Raw genomic sequence first — 26817 nt, forward strand, 5'->3', positions numbered from 1 at the left:
AGGTGCCATGGGGCTTAGGAGCAGCCTAGTCAGATTGGGTGGGGTCAGAGAGGAGGGGTATAGGAGGAGCCTGGGCAGGTTGGGTTGGGTCAGAGAGGAGGGGCTTAGGAGGAGCCTGGGCAGAATGGGTGGGGTCAGAGAGGAGGGGTATAGGAGGAGCCTGGGCAGAATGGGTGGGGTCAGACAGCAGAGGAGGGGTATAGGAGGAGCCAAGTCAGATTGGGTGGGGTCAAATAGGAGGGGTATAAGAGGAGCCTGGGCAGAATGGGTGGGGTCAGACAGCAGAGGAGGGGCTTAGGAGGTGCCATGGGGCTTAGGAGCAGCCTAGTCAGATTGGGTGGGGTCAGAGAGGAGGGGTATAGGAGGAGCCTGGGCAGGTTGGGTTGGGTCAGAGAGGAGGGGCTTAGGAGGAGCCTGGGCAGAATGGGTAGAATCAGAGAGGAGGGGGTATAGGAGGAGCCTGAGCAGAGGGGGTGAGGTCAGAGAGGAGGGGTATAGGAGAAGCCTAGTCAGATTGGGTGGGGTCAAATAGGAGGGGCATAGGAGGAGCCTGGGCAGAATGGGTGGGGTCAGACAGCAGAGGAGGGGCTTAGGAGGAGCCAAGTCAGATTGGGTGGGGTCAGAGAGGAGGGGTATAGGAGGAGCCTGGGCAGAATGGGTGGAATCAGAGAGGAGGGGGTATAGGAGGAGCCTGAGCAGAAGGGGTATAGGAGGAGCCTGGGCAAGTTGGGTGGGGTCAAATAGGAGGAGCCTGGGCAGAATGGGTGGGGTCAGACAGCAGAGGAGGGGCTTAGGAGGTGCCTAGGGGCTTAGGAGCAGCCTAGTCAGATTGGGTGGGGTCAGAGAGGAGGGGTATAGGAGGAGCCTAGTCAGATTGGGTGGAGTCAGAGAGGAGGGGGTATAGGAGGAACCTGGGCAGAATGGGTGGGGTCAGACAGCAGAGGAGGAGCCTAGGGGCTTAGGAGGAGCCTAGTCAGATTGGGTGAGGTCAGAGAGGAGGAGCCTGGGCAGAATGGGTGGGGTCAATTAGGAGGGGTATAGGAGGAGCCTGGGCAGAATGGGTGGGGTCAGATAGCAGAGAAGGGGCTTAGGAGGAGCCTGGGCAGAATGGGTGGGGTCGGAGAGGAGGGGCTTAGGAGGAGCCTAGTCAGGTTGGGTGGGGTCAGACAGCAGAGGAGGGGCTTAGGAGGAGCCTAGTCAGATTGGGTGAGGTCAGAGAGGAGGGGTATAGGAGGAGCTTAGTCAGATTGGGTGGAGTCTGAGAGGAGGGGGTATAGGAGGAGCCTGGGCAGAATGGGTGGGGTCAGAGAGGAGGGGGTATAGGAGGAGCCTAGTCGGGTGGGGTCAGAGAGCAGAGGAGGGGTTTAGGAGGAGCCTAGTCAGATTGGGTGAGGTCAGAGAGGAGGGGTATAGGAGGAGCCTAGTCAGATTGGGTGGGGTCAAATAGGAGGAGCCTGGGCAGAATGGGTGGGGTCAGACAGCAGAGGAGGAGCCTAGGGGCCTAGGAGGAGCCTAGTCAGATTGGGTGAGGTTAGAGAGGAGGGGTATAGGAGGAGCCTAGTCAGATTGGGTGGGGTCAGAGAGGAGGGGTATAGGAGGAGCCTGGGCAGAATGGGTGGAGTCAGAGAGGAGGGGGTATAAGAGGAGCCTGGGCAGAATGGGTGGGGTCAGACAGCAGAGGAGGGGCCTAGTCTGATTGGGTGGGGTCAAATAGGAGGGGTATAGGAGGAGCCTGGGCAGAATGGGTGGAATCAGAGAGGAGGGGGTATAGGAGGAGCCTGGGCAGAATGGGTGGAGTCAGAGAGGAGGGGGTATAGGAGGAGCCTGGGCAGAATGGGTGGGTCAGGCAGCAGAGGAGGGGCTTAGGAGGAGCCTAGTCAGATTGGGTGGGGTCAAATAGGAGGAGCCTAGGCAGGTTGGGTGGGGTCAGACAGCAGAGGAGGGGCTTAGGAGGAGCCTAGTCAGATTGGGTGAGGTTAGAGAGGAGGGGTATAGGAGGAGCTTAGTCAGATTGGGTGGAGTCTGAGAGGAGGGGTTATAGGAGGAGCCTGGGCAGAATGGGTGGGGTCAGAAGGTTATGGGAGGAGCCTGGGAAGAATGGGTGGAGTCAGAGAGGAGGGGGTATAGGAGGAGCCTAGTCGGGTGGGGTCAGAGAGGAGAGGAGGGGCTTAGGAGGAGCCTAGTCAGATTGGGTGAGGTTAGAGAGGAGGGTATAGGAGGAGCCTAGTCAGATTGGGTGGGGTCAGAGAGGAGGGGTATAGGAGGAGCCTGGGCAGAATGGGTGGAGTCAGAGAGGAGGGGGTATAGGAGGAGCCTGGGCAGAATGGGTGGGGTCAGACAGCAGAGGAGGGGCCTAGTCTGATTGGGTGGGGTCAAATAGGAGGGGTATAGGAGGAGCCTGGGCAGAATGGGTGGAATCAGAGAGGAGGGGGTATAGGAGGAGCCTAGTCAGATTGGGTGGGGTCAGACAGCAGAGGAGGGGCTTAGGAGGAGCCTAGTCAGATTGGGTGGGGTCAGAGAGGAGGGGCTTAGGAGGAGCCTGAGCAGAATGGGTGGGGTCAGATAGCAGAGGAGGGGCTTTCGGAGGAGCCTGGGCAGATTGGGTGGGGTCAAATAGGAGGGGTATAGGAGGAGCCTGGGCAGAGGGGGTATAGGAGAAGCCTAGTCAGATTGGGTGAGGTCAGAGAGGAGGGGCTTAGGAGGAGCCTAGTCAGATTGGGTGAGGTTAGAGAGGAGGGGTATAGGAGGAGCCTGGCAGAATGGGTGGGGTCAGATAGCAGAGGAGGGGCTTCGGAGGAGCCTGGGCAGATTGGGTGGGGTCAAATAGGAGGGGTATAGGAGGAGCCTGGGCAGAGGGGGTATAGGAGAAGCCTAGTCAGATTGGGTGAGGTCAGAGAGGAGGGGCTTAGGAGGAGCCTAGTCAGATTGGGTGAGGTTAGAGAGGAGGGGTATAGGAGGAGCCTGGCAGAATGGGTGGAGTCAGAGAGGAGGGGGTATAGGAGGAACCTGGGCAGAATGGGTGGGGTCAGACAGCAGAGGAGGGGTTTAGGAGGAGCCAAGTCAGATTGGGAGGGGTATAGGAGGAGCCTGGGCAGAGGGGGTATAGGAGGGGCCTAGTCAGATTGGGTGGGGTCAAATAGGAGGAGCCTGGGCAGAATGGGTGGGGTCAAATAGGAGGGATATAGGAGGAGCCTGGGCAGAATGGGTGGGGTCAGACAACAGAGGAGGGGAGCCAAGTCAGATTGGGTGGGGTCAAATAGGAGGGGTATAGGAGGAGCCAAGTCAGATTGGGTGGGGTCAGAGAGGAGGGGTATAGGAGAAGCCTGGGCAGAATGGGTGGAATCAGAGAGGAGGGGGTATAGGAGGAGCCTGAGCAGAAGGGGTATAGGAGGAGCCTGGGCAAGTTGGGTGGGGTCAAATAGGAGGAGCCTGGGCAGAATGGGTGGGGTCAGACAGCAGAGGAGGGGCTTAGGAGGTGCCTAGGGGCTTAGGAGCAGCCTAGTCAGATTGGGTGGGGTCAGAGAGGAGGGGGTATAGGAGGAACCTGGGCAGAATGGGTGGGGTCAGACAGCAGAGGAGGAGCCTAGGGGCTTAGGAGGAGCCTAGTCAGATTGGGTGAGGTCAGAGAGGAGGAGCCTGGGCAGAATGGGTGGGGTCAATTAGGAGGGGTATAGGAGGAGCCTGGGCAGAATGGGTGGGGTCAGATAGCAGAGAAGGGGCTTAGGAGGAGCCTGGGCAGAATGGGTGGGGTCGGAGAGGAGGGGCTTAGGAGGAGCCTAGTCAGATTGGGTGGGGTCAAATAGGAGGAGCCTGGGCAGGTTGGGTGGGGTCAGACAGCAGAGGAGGGGCTTAGGAGGAGCCTAGTCAGATTGGGTGAGGTCAGAGAGGAGGGGTATAGGAGGAGCTTAGTCAGATTGGGTGGAGTCTGAGAGGAGGGGGTATAGGAGGAGCCTGGGCAGAATGGGTGGGGTCAGAGAGGAGGGGGTATAGGAGGAGCCTAGTCGGGTGGGGTCAGAGAGCAGAGGAGGGGTTTAGGAGGAGCCTAGTCAGATTGGGTGAGGTCAGAGAGGAGGGGTATAGGAGGAGCCTAGTCAGATTGGGTGGGGTCAAATAGGAGGAGCCTGGGCAGAATGGGTGGGGTCAGACAGCAGAGGAGGAGCCTAGGGGCCTAGGAGGAGCCTAGTCAGATTGGGTGAGGTTAGAGAGGAGGGGTATAGGAGGAGCCTAGTCAGATTGGGTGGGGTCAGAGAGGAGGGGTATAGGAGGAGCCTGGGCAGAATGGGTGGAGTCAGAGAGGAGGGGGTATAAGAGGAGCCTGGGCAGAATGGGTGGGGTCAGACAGCAGAGGAGGGGCCTAGTCTGATTGGGTGGGGTCAAATAGGAGGGGTATAGGAGGAGCCTGGGCAGAATGGGTGGCATCAGAAAGGAGGGGGTATAGGAGGAGCCTGGGCAGAATGGGTGCAGTCAGAGAGGAGGGGGTATAGGAGGAGCCTGGGCAGAATGGGTGGAGTCAGAGAGGAGGGGGTATAGGAGGAGCCTGGGCAGAATGGGTGGGTCAGGCAGCAGAGGAGGGGCTTAGGAGGAGCCTAGTCAGATTGGGTGGGGTCAAATAGGAGGAGCCTGGGCAGGTTGGGTGGGGTCAGACAGCAGAGGAGGGGCTTAGGAGGAGCCTAGTCAGATTGGGTGAGGTTAGAGAGGAGGGGTATAGGAGGAGCCTAGTCAGATTGGGTGGGGTCAGAGAGGAGGGGTATAGGAGGAGCCTGGGCAGAATGGGTGGAGTCAGAGAGGAGGGGGTATAGGAGGAGCCTGGGCAGAATGGGTGGGGTCAGACAGCAGAGGAGGGGCCTAGTCTGATTGGGTGGGGTCAAATAGGAGGGGTATAGGAGGAGCCTGGGCAGAATGGGTGGAATCAGAGAGGAGGGGGTATAGGAGGAGCCTAGTCAGATTGGGTGGGGTCAGACAGCAGAGGAGGGGCTTAGGAGGAGCCTAGTCAGATTGGGTGGGGTCAGAGAGGAGGGGCTTAGGAGGAGCCTGAGCAGAATGGGTGGGGTCAGATAGCAGAGGAGGGGCTTCGGAGGAGCCTGGGCAGATTGGGTGGGGTCAAATAGGAGGGGTATAGGAGGAGCCTGGGCAGAGGGGGTATAGGAGAAGCCTAGTCAGATTGGGTGAGGTCAGAGAGGAGGGGCTTAGGAGGAGCCTAGTCAGATTGGGTGAGGTTAGAGAGGAGGGGTATAGGAGGAGCCTGGCAGAATGGGTGGGGTCAGATAGCAGAGGAGGGGCTTCGGAGGAGCCTGGGCAGATTGGGTGGGGTCAAATAGGAGGGGTATAGGAGGAGCCTGGGCAGAGGGGGTATAGGAGAAGCCTAGTCAGATTGGGTGAGGTCAGAGAGGAGGGGCTTAGGAGGAGCCTAGTCAGATTGGGTGAGGTTAGAGAGGAGGGGGTATAGGAGGAGCCTGGCAGAATGGGTGGAGTCAGAGAGGAGGGGGTATAGGAGGAACCTGGGCAGAATGGGTGGGGTCAGACAGCAGAGGAGGGGTTTAGGAGAAGCCAAGTCAGATTGGGAGGGGTATAGGAGGAGCCTGGGCAGAGGGGGTATAGGAGGGGCCTAGTCAGATTGGGTGGGGTCAAATAGGAGGAGCCTGGGCAGAGTGGGTGGGGTCAGACAGCAGAGGAGGGGCTTAGGAGGAGCTAAGTCAGATTGGGTGGGGTCAGAGAGGAGGAGCCTGGGCAGAATGGGTCAGGTCAGAGAGGAGGGGGTATAGGAGGAGCCTGGGCAGAATGGGTGGGGTCAGACAGCAGAGGAGGGGCTTAGGAGGAGCCTAGTCAGATTGGGTGGGGTCAAATAGGAGAAGCCTGGGCAGAATGGGTGGGGTCAGACAGCAGAGGAGGGGCTTAGGAGGAGCCTGGGCAGAATGGGTGGGGTCAGAGAGGAGGGGTATAGGAGGAGCCTAGTCAGATTGGGTGGGGTCAGAGAGGAAGGGTATAGGAGGAGCCTGGGCAGAATGGGTGGGGTCAGAGAGGAGGGGCTTAGGAGGAGCCTGGGCAGAATGGGTGGGGTCAGACAGCAGAGGATGGGCTTGGGAGGAGCCTAGTCAGATTGGGTGGGGTCAAATAGGAGGAGCCTGGGCAGAATGGGTGGGGTCAGAGAGGAGGGGCTTAGGAGGAGCCTGGGCAGAATGGGTGGGGTCAGACAGCAGAGGAGGGGCTTAGGAGGAGCCTAGTCAGATTGGGTGAGGTCAGAGAGGAGGGGTATAGGAGGAGCCTGGGCAGAATGGGTGGGGTCAGACAGCAGAGGAGGGGTATAGGAGGAGCCAAGTCAGATTGGGTGGGGTCAAATAGGAAGGGTATAGGAGGAGCCTGGGCAGAATGGTTGGGGTCAGACAGCAGAGGAGGGGCTTAGGAGGAGCCTGGGCAGAATGGGTGGAGTCAGAGAGGAGGGGGTATAGGAGGAGCCTGGGCAGAATGGGTGGGGTCAGACAGCAGAGGAGGAGCCTAGGGGCTTAGGAGGAGCCTAGTCAGATTGGGTGAGGTCAGAGAGGAGGAGCCTGGGCAGAATGGGTGGGGTCAATTAGGAGGGGTATAGGAGGAGCCTGGGCAGAATGGGTGGGGTCAGACAGCAGAGGAGGGGTATAGGAGGAGCCAAGTCAGATTGGGTGGGGTCAGAGAGGAAGGGTATAGGAGGAGCCTGGGCAGAATGGGTGGAGTCAGAGAGGAGGGGGTATAGGAGGAGCCTGGGCAGAATGGGTGGGGTCAGACAGCAGAGGAGGGGCTTAGGAGGAGCCTAGTCAGATTGGGTGAGGTCAGAGAGGAGGGGTATAGGAGGAGCCTGGGCAGAGGGGGTATAGGAGAAGCCTAGTAAGATGAGGAGGGGCTTAGGAGGAGCCTGGGCAGAATGGGTGGAGTCAGAGAGGAGGGGGTATAGGAGTAGCCTAGTCAGATTGGGTGGGGTCAGAGAGGAAGGGTATAGGAGGAGCCTGGGCAGAATGGGTGGGGTCAGAGAGGAGGGGCTTAGGAGGAGCCTGGGCAGAATGGGTGGGGTCAGACAGCAGAGGAGGGGCTTAGGAGGAGCCTAGTCAGATTGGGTGGGGTCAAATAGGAGGAGCCTGGGCAGAATGGGTGAGGTCAGAGAGGAGGGGTATAGGAGGAGCCTAGTCAGATTGGGTGGAGTCAGAGAGGAGGGGGTATAGGAGGAGCCTGGGCAGAATGGGTAGGGTCAGACAGCAGAGGAGGGGCTTAGGAGGAGCCTAGTCAGATTGGGTGATGTCAGAGAGGAGGGGTATAGGAGGAGCCTGGGCAGAGGGGTTATAGGAGAAGCCTAGTAAGATGAGGAGGGGCTTAGGAGGAGCCTGGGCAGAATGGGTGGAGTCAGAGAGGAGGGGGTATAGGAGGAGCCTGGGCAGAATGGGTGGGGTCAGACAGCAGAGGAGGGGTATAGGAGGAGCCAAGTCAGATTGGGTGGGGTCAAATAGGAGGGGTATAGGAGGAGCCTGGGCAGAATGGGTGGGGTCAGACAGCAGAGGAGGGGCTTAGGAGGTGCCATGGGGCTTAGGAGCAGCCTAGTCAGATTGGGTGGGGTCAGAGAGGAGGGGTATAGGAGGAGCCTGGGCAGGTTGGGTTGGGTCAGAGAGGAGGGGTATAGGAGGAGCCTGGGCAGAATGGGTGGGGTCAGACAGCAGAGGAGGGGTATAGGAGGAGCCAAGTCAGATTGGGTGGGGTCAAATAGGAGGGGTATAGGAGGAGCCTGGGCAGAATGGGTGGGGTCAGACAGCAGAGGAGGGGCTTAGGAGGAGCCTAGTCAGATTGGGTGATGTCAGAGAGGAGGGGTATAGGAGGAGCCTGGGCAGAGGGGTTATAGGAGAAGCCTAGTAAGATGAGGAGGGGCTTAGGAGGAGCCTGGGCAGAATGGGTGGAGTCAGAGAGGAGGGGTATAGGAGGAGCCTGGGCAGGTTGGGTTGGGTCAGAGAGGAGGGGTATAGGAGGAGCCTGGGCAGAATGGGTGGGGTCAGACAGCAGAGGAGGGGTATAGGAGGAGCCAAGTCAGATTGGGTGGGATCAAATAGGAGGGGTATAGGAGGAGCCTGGGCAGAATGGGTGGGGTCAGACAGCAGAGGAGGGGCTTAGGAGGTGCCATGGGGCTTAGGAGCAGCCTAGTCAGATTGGGTGGGGTCAGAGAGGAGGGGTATAGGAGGAGCCTGGGCAGGTTGGGTTGGGTCAGAGAGGAGGGGCTTAGGAGGAGCCTGGGCAGAATGGGTGGGGTCAGAGAGGAGGGGTATAGGAGGAGCCTGGGCAGAATGGGTGGGGTCAGACAGCAGAGGAGGGGTATAGGAGGAGCCAAGTCAGATTGGGTGGGGTCAAATAGGAGGGGTATAGGAGGAGCCTGGGCAGAATGGGTGGGGTCAGACAGCAGAGGAGGGGCTTAGGAGGTGCCATGGGGCTTAGGAGCAGCCTAGTCAGATTGGGTGGGGTCAGAGAGGAGGGGTATAGGAGGAGCCTGGGCAGGTTGGGTGGGGTCAGACAGCAGAGGAGGGGCTTAGGAGGAGCCTAGTCAGATTGGGTGGGGTCAGATAGGAGGGGTATAGGAGGAGCCTGGGCAGGTTGGGTGGGGTCAGACAGCAGAGGAGGCTTAGGAGGAGCCTAGTCAGATTGGGTGGGGTCAAATAGGAGGAGCCTGGGCAGAATGGGTGGGGTCAGACAACAGAGGAGGGGAGCCAAGTCAGATTGGGTGGGGTCAAATAGGAGGGGTATAGGAGGAGCCTGGGCAGAATGGGTGGGGTCAGACAGCAGAGGAGGGGTTTAGGAGGAGCCAAGTCAGATTGGGTGGGGTCAGAGAGGAGGGGTATAGGAGGAGCCTGGGCAGAATGGGTGGGGTCAGACAGCAGAGGAGGGGCTTAGGAGGAGCCTAGTCAGATTGGGTGGGGTCAAATAGGAGGAGCCTGGGCAGAATGGGTGAGGTCAGAGAGGAGGGGTCTAGGAGGAGCCTGGGCAGAGGGGGTATAGGAGTAGCCTAGTCAGATTGGGTGAGGTCAGAGAGGAGGGGGTATAGGAGGAGCCTAGTCAGATTGGGTGGGGTCAAATAGGAGGAGCCTTGGCAGAATGGGTGAGGTCAGAGAGGAGGGGTCTAGGAGGAGCCTGGGCAGAGGGGGTATAGGAGTAGCCTAGTCAGATTGGGTGAGGTCAGAGAGGAGGGGGTATAGGAGGAGCCTGGGCAGAATGGGTGGGGTCAGACAGCAGAGGAGGGGCTTAGCAGGAGCCTAGTCAGATTGGGTGGGGTCAAATAGGAGGAGCCTGGGCAGAATGGGTGGAATCAGAGAGAAGGGAGTATAGGAGGAGCCTGAGCAGAGGGGGTATAGGAGGAGGCTAGTCAGATTGGGTGGGGTCAAATAGGAGGAGCCTGGGCAGAATGGGTGGGGTCAGACAGCAGAGGAGGCTTAGGAGGAGCCTAGTCAGATTGGGTGGGGTCAAATAGGAGGAGCCTGGGCAGAATGGGTGGGGTCAGACAGCAGAGGAGGGGCTTAGGAGGAGCCTGGTCGGAGAGGAGGGGTATAGGAGGAGCCTGGGCAGAATGGGTGGGGTGAGACAGCAGAGGAGGGGCTTAGGAGGAGCCTAGGGGCTTAGGAGGAGCCTAGTCAGATTGGGTGGGGTCAGAGAGGAGGGGTATAGGAGGAGCCTTGGCAGGTTGGGTGGGGTCAGACAGCAGAGGAGGGGCTTAGGAGGAGCCTAGTCAGATTGGGTGGGGTCAAATAGGAGGAGCCTGGGCAGAATGGGTGGGGTCAGACAGCAGAGGAGGGGCTTAGGAGGAGCCTGGGCAGGTTGGGTGGGGTCAAATAGGAGGAGCCTGGGCAGAATGGGTGGGGTCAGACAGCAGAGGAGGGGCTAGGAGGAGCCAAGTCAGATTGGGTGGGGTCAAATAGGAGGGGTATAGGAGGAGCCTGGGCAGAATGGGTGGGGTCAGACAGCAGAGGAGGGGCTTAGGAGGTGCCATGGGGCTTAGGAGCAGCCTAGTCAGATTGGGTGGGGTCAGAGAGGAGGGGTATAGGAGGAGCCTGGGCAGGTTGGGTTGGGTCAGAGAGGAGGGGCTTAGGAGGAGCCTGGGCAGAATGGGTGGGGTCAGAGAGGAGGGGTATAGGAGGAGCCTGGGCAGAATGGGTGGGGTCAGACAGCAGAGGAGGGGTATAGGAGGAGCCAAGTCAGATTGGGTGGGGTCAAATAGGAGGGGTATAGGAGGAGCCTGGGCAGAATGGGTGGGGTCAGACAGCAGAGGAGTGGCTTAGGAGGTGCCATGGGGCTTAGGAGCAGCCTAGTCAGATTGGGTGGGGTCAGAGAGGAGGGGTATAGGAGGAGCCTGGGCAGGTTGGGTTGGGTCAGAGAGGAGGGGCTTAGGAGGAGCCTGGGCAGAATGGGTGGGGTCAGAGAGGAGGGGTATAGGAGGAGCCTGGGCAGAATGGGTGGGGTCAGACAGCAGAGGAGGGGTATAGGAGGAGCCAAGTCAGATTGGGTGGGGTCAAATAGGAGGGGTATAAGAGGAGCCTGGGCAGAATGGGTGGGGTCAGACAGCAGAGGAGGGGCTTAGGAGGTGCCATGGGGCTTAGGAGCAGCCTAGTCAGATTGGGTGGGGTCAGAGAGGAGGGGTATAGGAGGAGCCTGGGCAGGTTGGGTTGGGTCAGAGAGGAGGGGCTTAGGAGGAGCCTGGGCAGAATGGGTGGAATCAGAGAGGAGGGGGTATAGGAGGAGCCTGAGCAGAGGGGGTGAGGTCAGAGAGGAGGGGTATAGGAGAAGCCTAGTCAGATTGGGTGGGGTCAAATAGGAGGGGCATAGGAGGAGCCTGGGCAGAATGGGTGGGGTCAGACAGCAGAGGAGGGGCTTAGGAGGAGCCAAGTCAGATTGGGTGGGGTCAGAGAGGAGGGGTATAGGAGGAGCCTGGGCAGAATGGGTGGAATCAGAGAGGAGGGGGTATAGGAGGAGCCTGAGCAGAAGGGGTATAGGAGGAGCCTGGGCAAGTTGGGTGGGGTCAAATAGGAGGAGCCTGGGCAGAATGGGTGGGGTCAGACAGCAGAGGAGGGGCTTAGGAGGTGCCTAGGGGCTTAGGAGCAGCCTAGTCAGATTGGGTGGGGTCAGAGAGGAGGGGTATAGGAGGAGCCTAGTCAGATTGGGTGGAGTCAGAGAGGAGGGGGTATAGGAGGAACCTGGGCAGAATGGGTGGGGTCAGACAGCAGAGGAGGAGCCTAGGGGCTTAGGAGGAGCCTAGTCAGATTGGGTGAGGTCAGAGAGGAGGAGCCTGGGCAGAATGGGTGGGGTCAATTAGGAGGGGTATAGGAGGAGCCTGGGCAGAATGGGTGGGGTCAGATAGCAGAGAAGGGGCTTAGGAGGAGCCTGGGCAGAATGGGTGGGGTCGGAGAGGAGGGGCTTAGGAGGAGCCTAGTCAGATTGGGTGGGGTCAAATAGGAGGAGCCTGGGCAGGTTGGGTGGGGTCAGACAGCAGAGGAGGGGCTTAGGAGGAGCCTAGTCAGATTGGGTGAGGTCAGAGAGGAGGGGTATAGGAGGAGCTTAGTCAGATTGGGTGGAGTCTGAGAGGAGGGGGTATAGGAGGAGCCTGGGCAGAATGGGTGGGGTCAGAGAGGAGGGGGTATAGGAGGAGCCTAGTCGGGTGGGGTCAGAGAGCAGAGGAGGGGTTTAGGAGGAGCCTAGTCAGATTGGGTGAGGTCAGAGAGGAGGGGTATAGGAGGAGCCTAGTCAGATTGGGTGGGGTCAAACAGGAGGAGCCTGGGCAGAATGGGTGGGGTCAGACAGCAGAGGAGGAGCCTAGGGGCCTAGGAGGAGCCTAGTCAGATTGGGTGAGGTTAGAGAGGAGGGGTATAGGAGGAGCCTAGTCAGATTGGGTGGGGTCAGAGAGGAGGGGTATAGGAGGAGCCTGGGCAGAATGGGTGGAGTCAGAGAGGAGGGGGTATAAGAGGAGCCTGGGCAGAATGGGTGGGGTCAGACAGCAGAGGAGGGGCCTAGTCTGATTGGGTGGGGTCAAATAGGAGGGGTATAGGAGGAGCCTGGGCAGAATGGGTGGAATCAGAGAGGAGGGGGTATAGGAGGAGCCTGGGCAGAATGGGTGGAGTCAGAGAGGAGGGGGTATAGGAGGAGCCTGGGCAGAATGGGTGGGTCAGGCAGCAGAGGAGGGGCTTAGGAGGAGCCTAGTCAGATTGGGTCGGGTCAAATAGGAGGAGCCTAGGCAGGTTGGGTGGGGTCAGACAGCAGAGGAGGGGCTTAGGAGGAGCCTAGTCAGATTGGGTGAGGTTAGAGAGGAGGGGTATAGGAGGAGCTTAGTCAGATTGGGTGGAGTCTGAGAGGAGGGGTTATAGGAGGAGCCTGGGCAGAATGGGTGGGGTCAGAAGGTTATGGGAGGAGCCTGGGAAGAATGGGTGGAGTCAGAGAGGAGGGGGTATAGGAGGAGCCTAGTCGGGTGGGGTCAGAGAGGAGAGGAGGGGCTTAGGAGGAGCCTAGTCAGATTGGGTGAGGTTAGAGAGGAGGGGTATAGGAGGAGCCTAGTCAGATTGGGTGGGGTCAGAGAGGAGGGGTATAGGAGGAGCCTGGGCAGAATGGGTGGAGTCAGAGAGGAGGGGGTATAGGAGGAGCCTGGGCAGAATGGGTGGGGTCAGACAGCAGAGGAGGGGCCTAGTCTGATTGGGTGGGGTCAAATAGGAGGGGTATAGGAGGAGCCTGGGCAGAATGGGTGGAATCAGAGAGGAGGGGGTATAGGAGGAGCCTAGTCAGATTGGGTGGGGTCAGACAGCAGAGGAGGGGCTTAGGAGGAGCCTAGTCAGATTGGGTGGGGTCAGAGAGGAGGGGCTTAGGAGGAGCCTGAGCAGAATGGGTGGGGTCAGATAGCAGAGGAGGGGCTTTCGGAGGAGCCTGGGCAGATTGGGTGGGGTCAAATAGGAGGGGTATAGGAGGAGCCTGGGCAGAGGGGGTATAGGAGAAGCCTAGTCAGATTGGGTGAGGTCAGAGAGGAGGGGCTTAGGAGGAGCCTAGTCAGATTGGGTGAGGTTAGAGAGGAGGGGTATAGGAGGAGCCTGGCAGAATGGGTGGGGTCAGATAGCAGAGGAGGGGCTTCGGAGGAGCCTGGGCAGATTGGGTGGGGTCAAATAGGAGGGGTATAGGAGGAGCCTGGGCAGAGGGGGTATAGGAGAAGCCTAGTCAGATTGGGTGAGGTCAGAGAGGAGGGGCTTAGGAGGAGCCTAGTCAGATTGGGTGAGGTTAGAGAGGAGGGGTATAGGAGGAGCCTGGCAGAATGGGTGGAGTCAGAGAGGAGGGGGTATAGGAGGAACCTGGGCAGAATGGGTGGGGTCAGACAGCAGAGGAGGGGTTTAGGAGGAGCCAAGTCAGATTGGGAGGGGTATAGGAGGAGCCTGGGCAGAGGGGGTATAGGAGGGGCCTAGTCAGATTGGGTGGGGTCAAATAGGAGGAGCCTGGGCAGAATGGGTGGGGTCAGACAGCAGAGGAGGGGCTTAGGAGGTGCCTAGGGGCTTAGGAGGAGCTAAGTCAGATTGGGTGGGGTCAGAGAGGAGGAGCCTGGGCAGAATGGGTGAGGTCAGAGAGGAGGGGGTATAGGAGGAGCCTGGGCAGAATGGGTGGGGTCAGACAGCAGAGGAGGGGCTTAGGAGGAGCCTAGTCAGATTGGGTGGGGTCAAATAGGAGAAGCCTGGGCAGAATGGGTGGGGTCAGACAGCAGAGGAGGGGCTTAGGAGGAGCCTGGGCAGAATGGGTGGGGTCAGAGAGGAGGGGTATAGGAGGAGCCTAGTCAGATTGGGTGGGGTCAGAGAGGAAGGGTATAGGAGGAGCCTGGGCAGAATGGGTGGGGTCAGAGAGGAGGGGCTTAGGAGGAGCCTGGGCAGAATGGGTGGGGTCAGACAGCAGAGGATGGGCTTAGGAGGAGCCTAGTCAGATTGGGTGGGGTCAAATAGGAGGAGCCTGGGCAGAATGGGTGGGGTCAGAGAGAAGGGGCTTAGGAGGAGCCTGGGCAGAATGGGTGGGGTCAGACAGCAGAGGAGGGGCCTAGGAGGAGCCTAGTCAGATTGGGTGAGGTCAGAGAGGAGGGGTATAGGAGGAGCCTGGGCAGAATGGGTGGGGTCAGACAGCAGAGGAGGGGTATAGGAGGAGCCAAGTCAGATTGGGTGGGGTCAAATAGGAAGGGTATAGGAGGAGCCTGGGCAGAATGGTTGGGGTCAGACAGCAGAGGAGGGGCTTAGGAGGAGCCTGGGCAGAATGGGTGGAGTCAGAGAGGAGGGGGTATAGGAGGAGCCTGGGCAGAATGGGTGGGGTCAGACAGCAGAGGAGGGGTATAGGAGGAGCCAAGTCAGATTGGGTGGGGTCAGAGAGGAAGGGTATAGGAGGAGCCTGGGCAGAATGGGTGGAGTCAGAGAGGAGGGGGTATAGGAGGAGCCTGGGCAGAATGGGTGGGGTCAGACAGCAGAGGAGGGGCTTAGGAGGAGCCTAGTCAGATTGGGTGAGGTCAGAGAGGAGGGGTATAGGAGGAGCCTGGGCAGAGGGGGTATAGGAGAAGCCTAGTAAGATGAGGAGGGGCTTAGGAGGAGCCTGGGCAGAATGGGTGGAGTCAGAGAGGAGGGGGTATAGGAGTAGCCTAGTCAGATTGGGTGGGGTCAGAGAGGAAGGGTATAGGAGGAGCCTGGGCAGAATGGGTGGGGTCAGAGAGGAGGGGCTTAGGAGGAGCCTGGGCAGAATGGGTGGGGTCAGACAGCAGAGGAGGGGCTTAGGAGGAGCCTAGTCAGATTGGGTGGGGTCAAATAGGAGGAGCCTGGGCAGAATGGGTGAGGTCAGAGAGGAGGGGTATAGGAGGAGCCTAGTCAGATTGGGTGGAGTCAGAGAGGAGGGGGTATAGGAGGAGCCTGGGCAGAATGGGTGGGGTCAGACAGCAGAGGAGGGGCTTAGGAGGAGCCTAGTCAGATTGGGTGAGGTCAGGGAGGAGGGGTATAGGAGTAGCCTAGTCAGATTGGGTGAGGTCAGGGAGGAGGGGTATAGGAGGAGCCTAGTCAGATTGGGTGGAGTCAGAGAGGAGGGGGTATAGGAGGAGCCTGGGCAGAATGGGTGGGGTCAGACAGCAGAGGAGGGGCTTAGGAGGAGCCTAGTCAGATTGGGTGATGTCAGAGAGGAGGGGTATAGGAGGAGCCTGGGCAGAGGGGTTATAGGAGAAGCCTAGTAAGATGAGGAGGGGCTTAGGAGGAGCCTGGGCAGAATGGGTGGAGTCAGAGAGGAGGGGGTATAGGAGGAGCCTGGGCAGAATGGGTGGGGTCAGACAGCAGAGGAGGGGTATAGGAGGAGCCAAGTCAGATTGGGTGGGGTCAAATAGGAGGGGTATAGGAGGAGCCTGGGCAGAATGGGTGGGGTCAGACAGCAGAGGAGGGGCTTAGGAGGTGCCATGGGGCTTAGGAGCAGCCTAGTCAGATTGGGTGGGGTCAGAGAGGAGGGGTATAGGAGGAGCCTGGGCAGGTTGGGTTGGGTCAGAGAGGAGGGGCTTAGGAGGAGCCTGGGCAGAATGGGTGGGGTCAGAGAGGAGGGGTATAGGAGGAGCCTGGGCAGAATGGGTGGGGTCAGACAGCAGAGGAGGGGTATAGGAGGAGCCAAGTCAGATTGGGTGGGGTCAAATAGGAGGGGTATAGGAGGAGCCTGGGCAGAATGGGTGGGGTCAGACAGCAGAGGAGGGGCTTAGGAGGTGCCATGGGGCTTAGGAGCAGCCTAGTCAGATTGGGTGGGGTCAGAGAGGAGGGGTATAGGAGGAGCCTGGGCAGGTTGGGTTGGGTCAGAGAGGAGGGGCTTAGGAGGAGCCTGGGCAGAATGGGTGGGGTCAGAGAGGAGGGGTATAGGAGGAGCCTGGGCAGAATGGGTGGGGTCAGACAGCAGAGGAGGGGTATAGGAGGAGCCAAGTCAGATTGGGTGGGGTCAAATAGGAGGGGTATAGGAGGAGCCTGGGCAGAATGGGTGGGGTCAGACAGCAGAGGAGGGGCTTAGGAGGTGCCATGGGGCTTAGGAGCAGCCTAGTCAGATTGGGTGGGGTCAGAGAGGAGGGGTATAGGAGGAGCCTGGGCAGGTTGGGTGGGGTCAGACAGCAGAGGAGGGGCTTAGGAGGAGCCTAGTCAGATTGGGTGGGGTCAGATAGGAGGGGTATAGGAGGAGCCTGGGCAGGTTGGGTGGGGTCAGACAGCAGAGGAGGCTTAGGAGGAGCCTAGTCAGATTGGGTGGGGTCAAATAGGAGGAGCCTGGGCAGAATGGGTGGGGTCAAATAGGAGGGATATAGGAGGAGCCTGGGCAGAATGGGTGGGGTCAGACAACAGAGGAGGGGAGCCAAGTCAGATTGGGTGGGGTCAAATAGGAGGGGTATAGGAGGAGCCTGGGCAGAATGGGTGGGGTCAGACAGCAGAGGAGGGGTTTAGGAGGAGCCAAGTCAGATTGGGTGGGGTCAGAGAGGAGGGGTATAGGAGGAGCCTGGGCAGAATGGGTGGGGTCAGACAGCAGAGGAGGGGCTTAGGAGGAGCCTAGTCAGATTGGGTGGGGTCAAATAGGAGGAGCCTGGGCAGAATGGGTGAGGTCAGAGAGGAGGGGTCTAGGAGGAGCCTGGGCAGAGGGGGTATAGGAGTAGCCTAGTCAGATTGGGTGAGGTCAGAGAGGAGGGGGTATAGGAGGAGCCTAGTCAGATTGGGTGGGGTCAAATAGGAGGAGCCTTGGCAGAATGGGTGAGGTCAGAGAGGAGGGGTCTAGGAGGAGCCTGGGCAGAGGGGGTATAGGAGTAGCCTAGTCAGATTGGGTGAGGTCAGAGAGGAGGGGGTATAGGAGGAGCCTGGGCAGAATGGGTGGGGTCAGACAGCAGAGGAGGGGCTTAGCAGGAGCCTAGTCAGATTGGGTGGGGTCAAATAGGAGGAGCCTGGGCAGAATGGGTGGAATCAGAGAGAAGGGAGTATAGGAGGAGCCTGAGCAGAGGGGGTATAGGAGGAGGCTAGTCAGATTGGGTGGGGTCAAATAGGAGGAGCCTGGGCAGAATGGGTGGGGTCAGACAGCAGAGGAGGCTTAGGAGGAGCCTAGTCAGATTGGGTGGGGTCAAATAGGAGGAGCCTGGGCAGAATGGGTGGGGTCAGACAGCAGAGGAGGGGCTTAGGAGGAGCCTGGTCGGAGAGGAGGGGTATAGGAGGAGCCTGGGCAGAATGGGTGGGGTGAGACAGCAGAGGAGGGGCTTAGGAGGAGCCTAGGGGCTTAGGAGGAGCCTAGTCAGATTGGGTGGGGTCAGAGAGGAGGGGTATAGGAGGAGCCTTGGCAGGTTGGGTGGGGTCAGACAGCAGAGGAGGGGCTTAGGAGGAGCCTAGTCAGATTGGGTGGGGTCAAATAGGAGGAGCCTGGGCAGAATGGGTGGGGTCAGACAGCAGAGGAGGGGCTTAGGAGGAGCCTGGGCAGGTTGGGTGGGGTCAAATAGGAGGAGCCTGGGCAGAATGGGTGGGGTCAGACAGCAGAGGAGGGGCTTAGGAGGAGCCAAGTCAGATTGGGTGGGGTCAAATAGGAGGGGTATAGGAGGAGCCTGGGCAGAATGGGTGGGGTCAGACAGCAGAGGAGGGGCTTAGGAGGTGCCATGGGGCTTAGGAGCAGCCTAGTCAGATTGGGTGGGGTCAGAGAGGAGGGGTATAGGAGGAGCCTGGGCAGGTTGGGTTGGGTCAGAGAGGAGGGGCTTAGGAGGAGCCTGGGCAGAATGGGTGGGGTCAGAGAGGAGGGGTATAGGAGGAGCCTGGGCAGAATGGGTGGGGTCAGACAGCAGAGGAGGGGTATAGGAGGAGCCAAGTCAGATTGGGTGGGGTCAAATAGGAGGGGTATAGGAGGAGCCTGGGCAGAATGGGTGGGGTCAGACAGCAGAGGAGGGGCTTAGGAGGTGCCATGGGGCTTAGGAGCAGCCTAGTCAGATTGGGTGGGGTCAGAGAGGAGGGGTATAGGAGGAGCCTGGGCAGGTTGGGTTGGGTCAGAGAGGAGGGGCTTAGGAGGAGCCTGGGCAGAATGGGTGGGGTCAGAGAGGAGGGGTATAGGAGGAGCCTGGGCAGAATGGGTGGGGTCAGACAGCAGAGGAGGGGTATAGGAGGAGCCAAGTCAGATTGGGTGGGGTCAAATAGGAGGGGTATAGGAGGAGCCTGGGCAGAATGGGTGGGGTCAGACAGCAGAGGAGGGGCTTAGGAGGTGCCATGGGGCTTAGGAGCAGCCTAGTCAGATTGGGTGGGGTCAGAGAGGAGGGGTATAGGAGGAGCCTGGGCAGGTTGGGTGGGGTCAGACAGCAGAGGAGGGGCTTAGGAGGAGCCTAGTCAGATTGGGTGGGGTCAGATAGGAGGGGTATAGGAGGAGCCTGGGCAGGTTGGGTGGGGTCAGACAGCAGAGGAGGCTTAGGAGGAGCCTAGTCAGATTGGGTGGGGTCAAATAGGAGGAGCCTGGGCAGAATGGGTGGGGTCAAATAGGAGGGATATAGGAGGAGCCTGGGCAGAATGGGTGGGGTCAGACAACAGAGGAGGGGAGCCAAGTCAGATTGGGTGGGGTCAAATAGGAGGGGTATAGGAGGAGCCTGGGCAGAATGGGTGGGGTCAGACAGCAGAGGAGGGGTTTAGGAGGAGCCAAGTCAGATTGGGTGGGGTCAGAGAGGAGGGGTATAGGAGGAGCCTGGGCAGAATGGGTGGGGTCAGACAGCAGAGGAGGGGCTTAGGAGGAGCCTAGTCAGATTGGGTGGGGTCAAATAGGAGGAGCCTGGGCAGAATGGGTGAGGTCAGAGAGGAGGGGTCTAGGAGGAGCCTGGGCAGAGGGGGTATAGGAGTAGCCTAGTCAGATTGGGTGAGGTCAGAGAGGAGGGGGTATAGGAGGAGCCTAGTCAGATTGGGCGGGGTCAAATAGGAGGAGCCTTGGCAGAATGGGTGAGGTCAGAGAGGAGGGGTCTAGGAGGAGCCTGGGCAGAGGGGGTATAGGAGTAGCCTAGTCAGATTGGGTGAGGTCAGAGAGGAGGGGGTATAGGAGGAGCCTGGGCAGAATGGGTGGGGTCAGACAGCAGAGGAGGGGCTTAGCAGGAGCCTAGTCAGATTGGGTGGGGTCAAATAGGAGGAGCCTGGGCAGAATGGGTGGAATCAGAGAGAAGGGAGTATAGGAGGAGCCTGAGCAGAGGGGGTATAGGAGGAGGCTAGTCAGATTGGGTGGGGTCAAATAGGAGGAGCCTGGGCAGAATGGGTGGGGTCAGACAGCAGAGGAGGCTTAGGAGGAGAGTAGTCAGATTGGGTGGGGTCAAATAGGAGGAGCCTGGGCAGAATGGGTGGGGTCAGACAGCAGAGGAGGGGCTTAGGAGGAGCCTGGTCGGAGAGGAGGGGTATAGGAGGAGCCTGGGCAGAATGGGTGGGGTGAGACAGCAGAGGAGGGGCTTAGGAGGAGCCTAGGGGCTTAGGAGGAGCCTAGTCAGATTGGGTGGGGTCAGAGAGGAGGGGTATAGGAGGAGCCTTGGCAGGTTGGGTGGGGTCAGACAGCAGAGGAGGGGCTTAGGAGGAGCCTAGTCACATTGGGTGGGGTCAAATAGGAGGAGCCTGGGCAGAATGGGTGGGGTCAGACAGCAGAGGAGGGGCTTAGGAGGAGCCTGGGCAGGTTGGGTGGGGTCAAATAGGAGGAGCCTGGGCAGAATGGGTGGGGTCAGACAGCAGAGGAGGGGCTTAGGAGGAACCTAGTCAGATTGGGTGGGGTCAAATAGGAGGAGCCTGGTCAGAATGGGTGAGGTCAGAGAGGAGGGGTATAGGAGGAGCCTGGGCAGACTGGGTATAGAAGGAGCCTAGTCAGATTGGGTGAGGTCAGAGAGGAGGGGTATAGGAGGAGCCTAGTCAGATTAGGTGGGGTCAGAGAGGAGGGGCTTAGGAGGAGCCTGGGCAGAATGGGTGGAGTCAGAGAGGAGGGGGTATAGGAGGAGTTTGGGCAGAATGGGTGGGGTCAGACAGCAGAGGAGGGGCTTAGGAGGAGCCTAGTCAGATTGGGTGGGGTCAAATAGGAGGAGCCTGTCAGAATGGGTGAGGTCAGAGAGGAGGGGTATAGGAGGAGCCTGGGCAGAGGGGGTATAGGAGGAGCCTAGTCAGATTGGGTGGGGTCAGAGAGGAGGGGCTTAGGAGGAGCCTGGGCAGAATGGGTGGAGTCAGAGAGGAGGGGGTATAGGAGGAGCCTGGGCAGAATGGGTGGGGTCAGAGGGGTATGGGAGGAGCCTGGGCAGAATGGGTGGAATCAGAGAGGAGGGGGTATAGGAGAAGCCTGGGCAGAATGGGTGGGGTCAGACAGCAGAGGAGGGGCTTAGGAGGAGCCTAGTCAGATTGGGTGGGGTCACATAGGAGGGGTATAGGAGGAGCCTGGGCAGAATGGGTGGGGTCAGAGGGGTATGGGAGGAGCCTGGGCAGAATGGGTGGGGTCAGAGGGGTATGGGAGGAGCCTGGGCAGAATGGGTGGAATCAGAGAGGAGGGGCTATAGGAGAAGCCTGAGCAGAGGGGGTGAGGTCAGAGAGGAGGGGTATAGGAGGAGCCTAGTCAGATTGGGTGGGGTCAAATAGGAGGGGTATAGGAGGAGCCTGGGCAGAATGGGTGGGGTCAGACAGCAGAGGAGGGGCTTAGGAGGAGCATAGTCAGATTGGGTGGGGTCATAGAGGAGGGGCTTAGGAGGAGCCTGGGCAGAATGGGTGGAGTCAGAGAGGAGGGGCTTAGGAGGAGCCTGGGCAGAATGGGTGGAGTCAGAGAGGAGGGGGTATAGGAGGAGCCTGGGCAGAATGGGTGGGGTCAGACAGCAGAGGAGGGGCTTATGAGGAGCCTAGTCAGATTGGGTGGGGTCAAATAGGAGGAGCCTGGGCAGAATGGGTGAGGTCAGAGAGGAGGGGTATAGGAGGAGCCTGGGCAGAGGGGGTATAGGAGGAGCCTAGTCAGATTGGGTGGGGTCAAATAGGAGGAGCCTGGGCAGAATGGGTGGGGTCAGACAGCAGAGGAGGGGCTTAGGAGGAGCCTAGTCAGATTGGGTGGGGTCAGAGAGGAGGGGTATAGGAGGAGCCTGGGCAGAATGGGTGGGGTCAGACAGCAGAGGAGGGGCTTAGGAGGAGCCTAGTCAGATTGGGAGGGGTATAGGAGGAGCCTGGGCAGGTTGGGTGGGGTCAGACAGCAGAGGAGGGGCTTAGGAGGAGCCTAGTCAGATTGGGTGGGGTCAAATAGGAGGAGCCTGGGCAGAATGGGTGAGGTCAGAGAGGAGGGGTATAGGAGGAGCCTGGGCAGAGGGGTGGGGTCAGACAGCAGAGGAGGGGCTTAGGAGGAGCCTAGGGGCTTAGGAGGAGCCTAGTCAGATTGGGTGGGGTCAGAGAGGAGGGGTATAGGAGGAGCCTGGGCAGGTTGGGTGGGGTCAGACAGCAGAGGACAGGCTTAGGAGGAGCCTAGTCAGATTGGGGGGGTCAAATAGGAGGAGCCTGGTCAGAATGGGTGAGGTCAGAGAGGAGGGGTATAGGAGGAGCCTGGGCAGAGGGGGTATAGGAGGAGCCTAGTCAGATTAGGTGGGGTCAAATAGGAGGAGCCTGGGCAGTTTGGGTGGGGTCAGACAGCAGAGGAGGGGCTTAGGAGGAGCCTAGTCAGATTGGGTGAGGTCAGAGAGGAGGGGTATAGGAGGAGCCTGGGCAGAGGGGGTCTGGAGAAGCCTAATAAGATCGGGTGGGGTCAAATAGGAGGGGAATAGGAGGAGCCTGGGCAGAATGGGTGGGGTCAGACAGCAGAGGAGGGGCTTAGGAGGAGCCTAGTCAGATTGGGTGGGGTCAGACAGCAGAGGAGGCTTAGGAGGAGCCTGGGCAGAATGGGTGGGGTCAGACAGCAGAGGAGGGGCTTAGGAGGAGCCTGGGCAGAATGGGTGGGGGTCAGAGAGGAGGGGTATAGGAGGAGCCTAGTCAGATTGGGTGGGGTCAGAGAGGAAGGGTATAGGAGGAGCCTGGGCAGAATGGGTGGGGTCAGAGAGGAGGGGCTTAGGAGGAGCCTGGGCAGAATGGGTGGGGTCAGACAGCAGAGGAGGGGCTTAGGAGGAGCCTAGTCAGATTGGGTGGGGTCAAATAGGAGAAGCCTGGGCAGAATGGGTGAGGTCAGAGAGGAGGGGTATAGGAGGAGCCTGGGCAGAGGGGGTATAGGAGGAGCCTAGTCAGATTGGGTGAGGTCAGAGAGGAGGGGTATAGGAGGAGCCTGGGCAGAATGGGTGGAGTCAGAGAGGAGGGGGTATAGGAGGAGCCTGGGCAGAATGGGTGGGGTCAGACAGCAGAGGAGGGGTATAGGAGGAGCCTAGTCAGATTGGGTGGGGTCAAATAGGAGGGGTATAGGAGGAGCCTGGGCAGAATGGGTGGGGTCAGACAGCAGAGGAGGGGCTTAGGAGGAGCCTGGGCAGAATGGGTGGGGTCAGAGAGGAGGGGTATAGGAGGAGCCTAGTCAGATTGGGTGGGGTCAGAGAGGAAGGGTATAGGAGGAGCCTGGGCAGAATGGGTGGGGTCAGAGAGGAGGGGCTTAGGAGGAGCCTAGTCAGATTGGGTGGGGTCAAATAGGAGGAGCCTGGGCAGAATGGGTGAGGTCAGAGAGGAGGGGTATAGGAGGAGCCTGGGCAGAGGGGGTATAGGAGGAGCCTAGTCAGATTGGGTGAGGTCAGAGAGGAGGGGTATAGGAGGAGCCTAGTCAGATTGGGTGGAGTCAGAGAGGAGGGGGTATAGGAGGAGCCTGGGCAGAATGGGTGGGGTCAAACAGCAGAGGAGGGGCTTAGGAGGAGCCTAGTCAGATTGGGTGAGGTCAGAGAGGAGGGGTATAGGAGGAGCCTGGGCAGAGGGGGTATAGGAGAAGCCTAGTAAGATGAGGAGGGGCTTAGGAGGAGCCTGGGCAGAATGGGTGGAGTCAGAGAGGAGGGGGTATAGGAGGAGCCTGGGCAGAATGGGTGGGGTCACACAGCAGAGGAGGGGTATAGGAGGAGCCAAGTCAGATTGGGTGGGGTCAAATAGGAGGGGTATAGGAGGAGCCTGGGCAGAATGGGTGGGGTCAGACAGCAGAGGAGGGGTATAGGAGGAGCCAAGTCAGATTGGGTGGGGTCAAATAGGAGGGGTATAGGAGGAGCCTGGGCAGAATGGGTGGGGTCAGACAGCAGAGGAGGGGTATAGGAGGAGCCTAGTCAGATTGGGTGGGGTCAGAGAGGAGGGGTATAGGAGGAGCCTGGGCAGGTTGGGTGGGGTCAGAGAGGAGGGGCTTAGGAGGAGCCTGGGCAGAATGGGTGGGGTCAGAGAGGAGGGGTATAGGAGGAGCCTGGGCAGAATGGGTGGGGTCACACAGCAGAGGAGGGGCTTAGGAGGTGCCTAGGGGCTTAGGAGGAGCCTAGTCAGATTGGGTGGGGTCAAATAGGAGGAGTCTGGGCAGGTTGGGTGGGGTCAGACAGCAGAGGAGGGGCTTAGGAGGAGCCTAGTCAGATTGGGTGGGGTCAAATAGGAGGAGCCTGGGCAGAATGGGTGGGGTCAGACAGCAGAGGAGGGGCTTAGGAGGAGCCTAGTCAGATTGGGTGGGGTCAGATAGGAGGGGTATAGGAGGAGCCTGGGCAGGTTGGGTGGGGTCAGACAGAAGAGGAGGGGTTTAGGAGGAGCCAAGTCAGATGGGGTGGGGTCAGAGAGGAGGGGTATAGGAGGAGCCTGGGCAGGTTGGGTGCGGTCAGACAGCAGAGGAGGGGTTTAGGAGGAGCCTAGTCAGATTGGGTGGGGTCAGACAGCAGAGGAGGGGCTTAGGAGGTGCCTAGGGGCTTAGGAGGAGCCTAGTCAGATTGGGTGGGGTCAAATAGGAGGAGCCTGGGCAGGTTGGGTGGGGTCAGACAGCAGAGGAGGGGCTTAGGAGGAGCCTAGTCAGATTGGGTGGGGTCAAATAGGAGGAGCCTGGGCAGAATGGGTGGGTTCAGACAGCAGAGGAGGGGCTTAGGAGGAGCCTAGTCTGATTGGGTGGGGTCAGATAGGAGGGGTATAGGAGGAGCCTGGGCAGGTTGGGTGGGGTCAGACAGAAGAGGAGGGGTTTAGGAGGAGCCAAGTCAGATGGGGTGGGGTCAGAGAGGAGGGGTATAGGAGGAGCCTGGGCAGGTTGGGTGTGGTCAGACAGCAGAGGAGGGGTTTAGGAGGAGCCTAGTCAGATTGGGTGGGGTCAAATAGGAGGGGTATAGGAGGAGCCTGGGCAGAATGGGTGGAATCAGAGAGGAGGGGGTATAGGAGGAGCCTGAGCAGAGGGGGTATAGGAGGAGCCTAGTCAGATTGGTTGGGGTCAAATAGGAGAAGCCTGGGCAGAATGGGTGGGGTCAGACAGCAGAGGAGGGGCTTAGGAGGAGCCTAGTCAGATTGGGTGGGGTCAGACAGCAGAGGAGGGGTTTAGGAGGAGCCTAGTCAGATTGGGTGGGGTCAAATAGGAGGGGTATAGGAGGAGCCTGGGCAGAATGGGTGGAATCAGAGAGGAGGGGGTATAGGAGGAGCCTAGTCAGATTGGGTGGGGTCAAATAGGAGAAGCCTCGGCAGAATGGGTGGGGTCAGACAGCAGAGGAGGGGCTTAGGAGGAGCCTAGTCAGATTGGGTGGGGTCAGACAGCAGAGGGGGGGCTTAGAAGGAGCCTAGTCAGATTGGGTGGGGTCAAATAGGAGGAGCCTGGGCAGAATGGTTGGGGTCAGACAGCAGAGGAGGGGAGCCAAGTCAGATTGGGTGGGGTCAAATAGGAGGAGCCTGGGCAGAATGGGTGGGGTCAGACAGCAGAGGAGGGGCTTAGGAGGAGCCTAGGGGCTTAGGAGGAGCCTAGTCAGATTGGGTGAGGTCAGAGAGGAGGGGTATAGGAGGAGCCTAGTCAGATTGGGTGGAGTCAGAGAGGAGGGGGTATAGGAGGAGCCTGGGCAGAATGGGTGGGGTCAGACAGCAGAGGAGGGGCTTAGGAGGAACCTAGTCAGATTGGGTGAGGTCAGAGAGGAGGGGTATAGGAGGAGCCTGGGCAGAGGGGGTCTGGAGAAGCCTAATAAGATTGGGTGGGGTCAAATAGGAGGGGTATAGGAGGAGCCTGGGCAGAATGGGTGGGGTCAGACAGCAGAGGAGGGGCTTAGGAGGAGCCTGGGCAGAATGGGTGGGGTCAGAGAGGAGGGGTATAGGAGGAGCCTAGTCAGATTGGGTGGGGTCAGAGAGGAAGGGTATAGGAGGAGCCTGGGCAGAATGGGTGGGGTCAGAGAGGAGGGGCTTAGGAGGAGCCTGGGCAGAATGGGTGGGGTCAGACAGCAGAGGAGGGGCTTAGGAGGAGCCTAGTCAGATTGGGTGGGGTCAAATAGGAGGAGCCTGGGCAGAATGGGTGAGGTCAGAGAGGAGGGGTATAGGAGGAGCCTAGTCAGATTGGGTGGAGTCAGAGAGGAGGGGGTATAGGAGGAGCCTGGGCAGAATGGGTGGGGTCAGACAGCAGAGGAGGGGCTTAGGAGGAGCCTAGTCAGATTGAGTGAGGTCAGAGAGGAGGGGTATAGGAGGAGCCTGGGCAGAGGGGGTATAGGAGAAGCCTAGTAAGATGAGGAGGGGCTTAGGAGGAGCCTGGGCAGAATGGGTGGAGTCAGAGAGGAGGGGGTATAGGAGGAGCCTGGACAGAATGGGTGGGGTCAGACAGCAGAGGAGGGGTATAGGAGGAGCCAAGTCAGATTGGGTGGGGTCAAATAGGAGGGGTATAGGAGGAGCCTGGGCAGAATGGGTGGGGTCAGACAGCAGAGGAGGGGCTTAGGAGGAGCCTAGTCAGATTGGGTGGGGTCAGACAGCAGAGGAGGCTTAGGAGGAGCCTAGTCAGATTGGGTGGGGTCAGACAGCAGAGGAGGGGCTTAGGAGGTGCCTAGGGGCTTAGGAGGAGCCTAGGGGCTTAGGAGGAGCCTAGTCAGATTGGGTGGGGTCAGACAGCAGAGGGGGGGCTTAGAAGGAGCCTAGTCAGATTGGGTGGGGTCAAATATGAGGAGCCTGGGCAGAATGGGTGGGGTCAGACAGCAGAGGAGGGGAGCCAAGTCAGATTGGGTGGGGTCAAATAGGAGGAGCCTGGGCAGAATGGGTGGGGTCAGACAGCAGAGGAGGGGCTTAGGAGGAGCCTAGGGGCTTAGGAGGAGCCTAGTCAGATTGGGTGAGGTCAGAGAGGAGGGGTATAGGAGGAGCCTAGTCAGATTGGGTGGAGTCAGAGAGGAGGGGGTATAGGAGGAGCCTGGGCAGAATGGGTGGGGTCAGACAGCAGAGGAGGGGCTTAGGAGGAACCTAGTCAGATTGGGTGAGGTCAGAGAGGAGGGGTATAGGAGGAGCCTGGGCAGAGGGGGTCTGGAGAAGCCTAATAAGATTGGGTGGGGTCAAATAGGAGGGGTATAGGAGGAGCCTGGGCAGAATGGGTGGGGTCAGACAGCAGAGGAGGGGCTTAGGAGGAGCCTGGGCAGAATGGGTGGGGTCAGAGAGGAGGGGTATAGGAGGAGCCTAGTCAGATTGGGTGGGGTCAGAGAGGAAGGGTATAGGAGGAGCCTGGGCAGAATGGGTGGGGTCAGAGAGGAGGGGCTTAGGAGGAGCCTGGGCAGAATGGGTGGGGTCAGACAGCAGAGGAGGGGCTTAGGAGGAGCCTAGTCAGATTGGGTGGGGTCAAATAGGAGGAGCCTGGGCAGAATGGGTGAGGTCAGAGAGGAGGGGTATAGGAGGAGCCTAGTCAGATTGGGTGGAGTCAGAGAGGAGGGGGTATAGGAGGAGCCTGGGCAGAATGGGTGGGGTCAGACAGCAGAGGAGGGGCTTAGGA

Source organism: Lissotriton vulgaris, unplaced genomic scaffold (assembly GCF_964263255.1).
Source record: "Lissotriton vulgaris unplaced genomic scaffold, aLisVul1.2 SCAFFOLD_400, whole genome shotgun sequence".
In the NCBI taxonomy this organism is placed as follows: Eukaryota; Metazoa; Chordata; class Amphibia; order Caudata; family Salamandridae; genus Lissotriton; species Lissotriton vulgaris.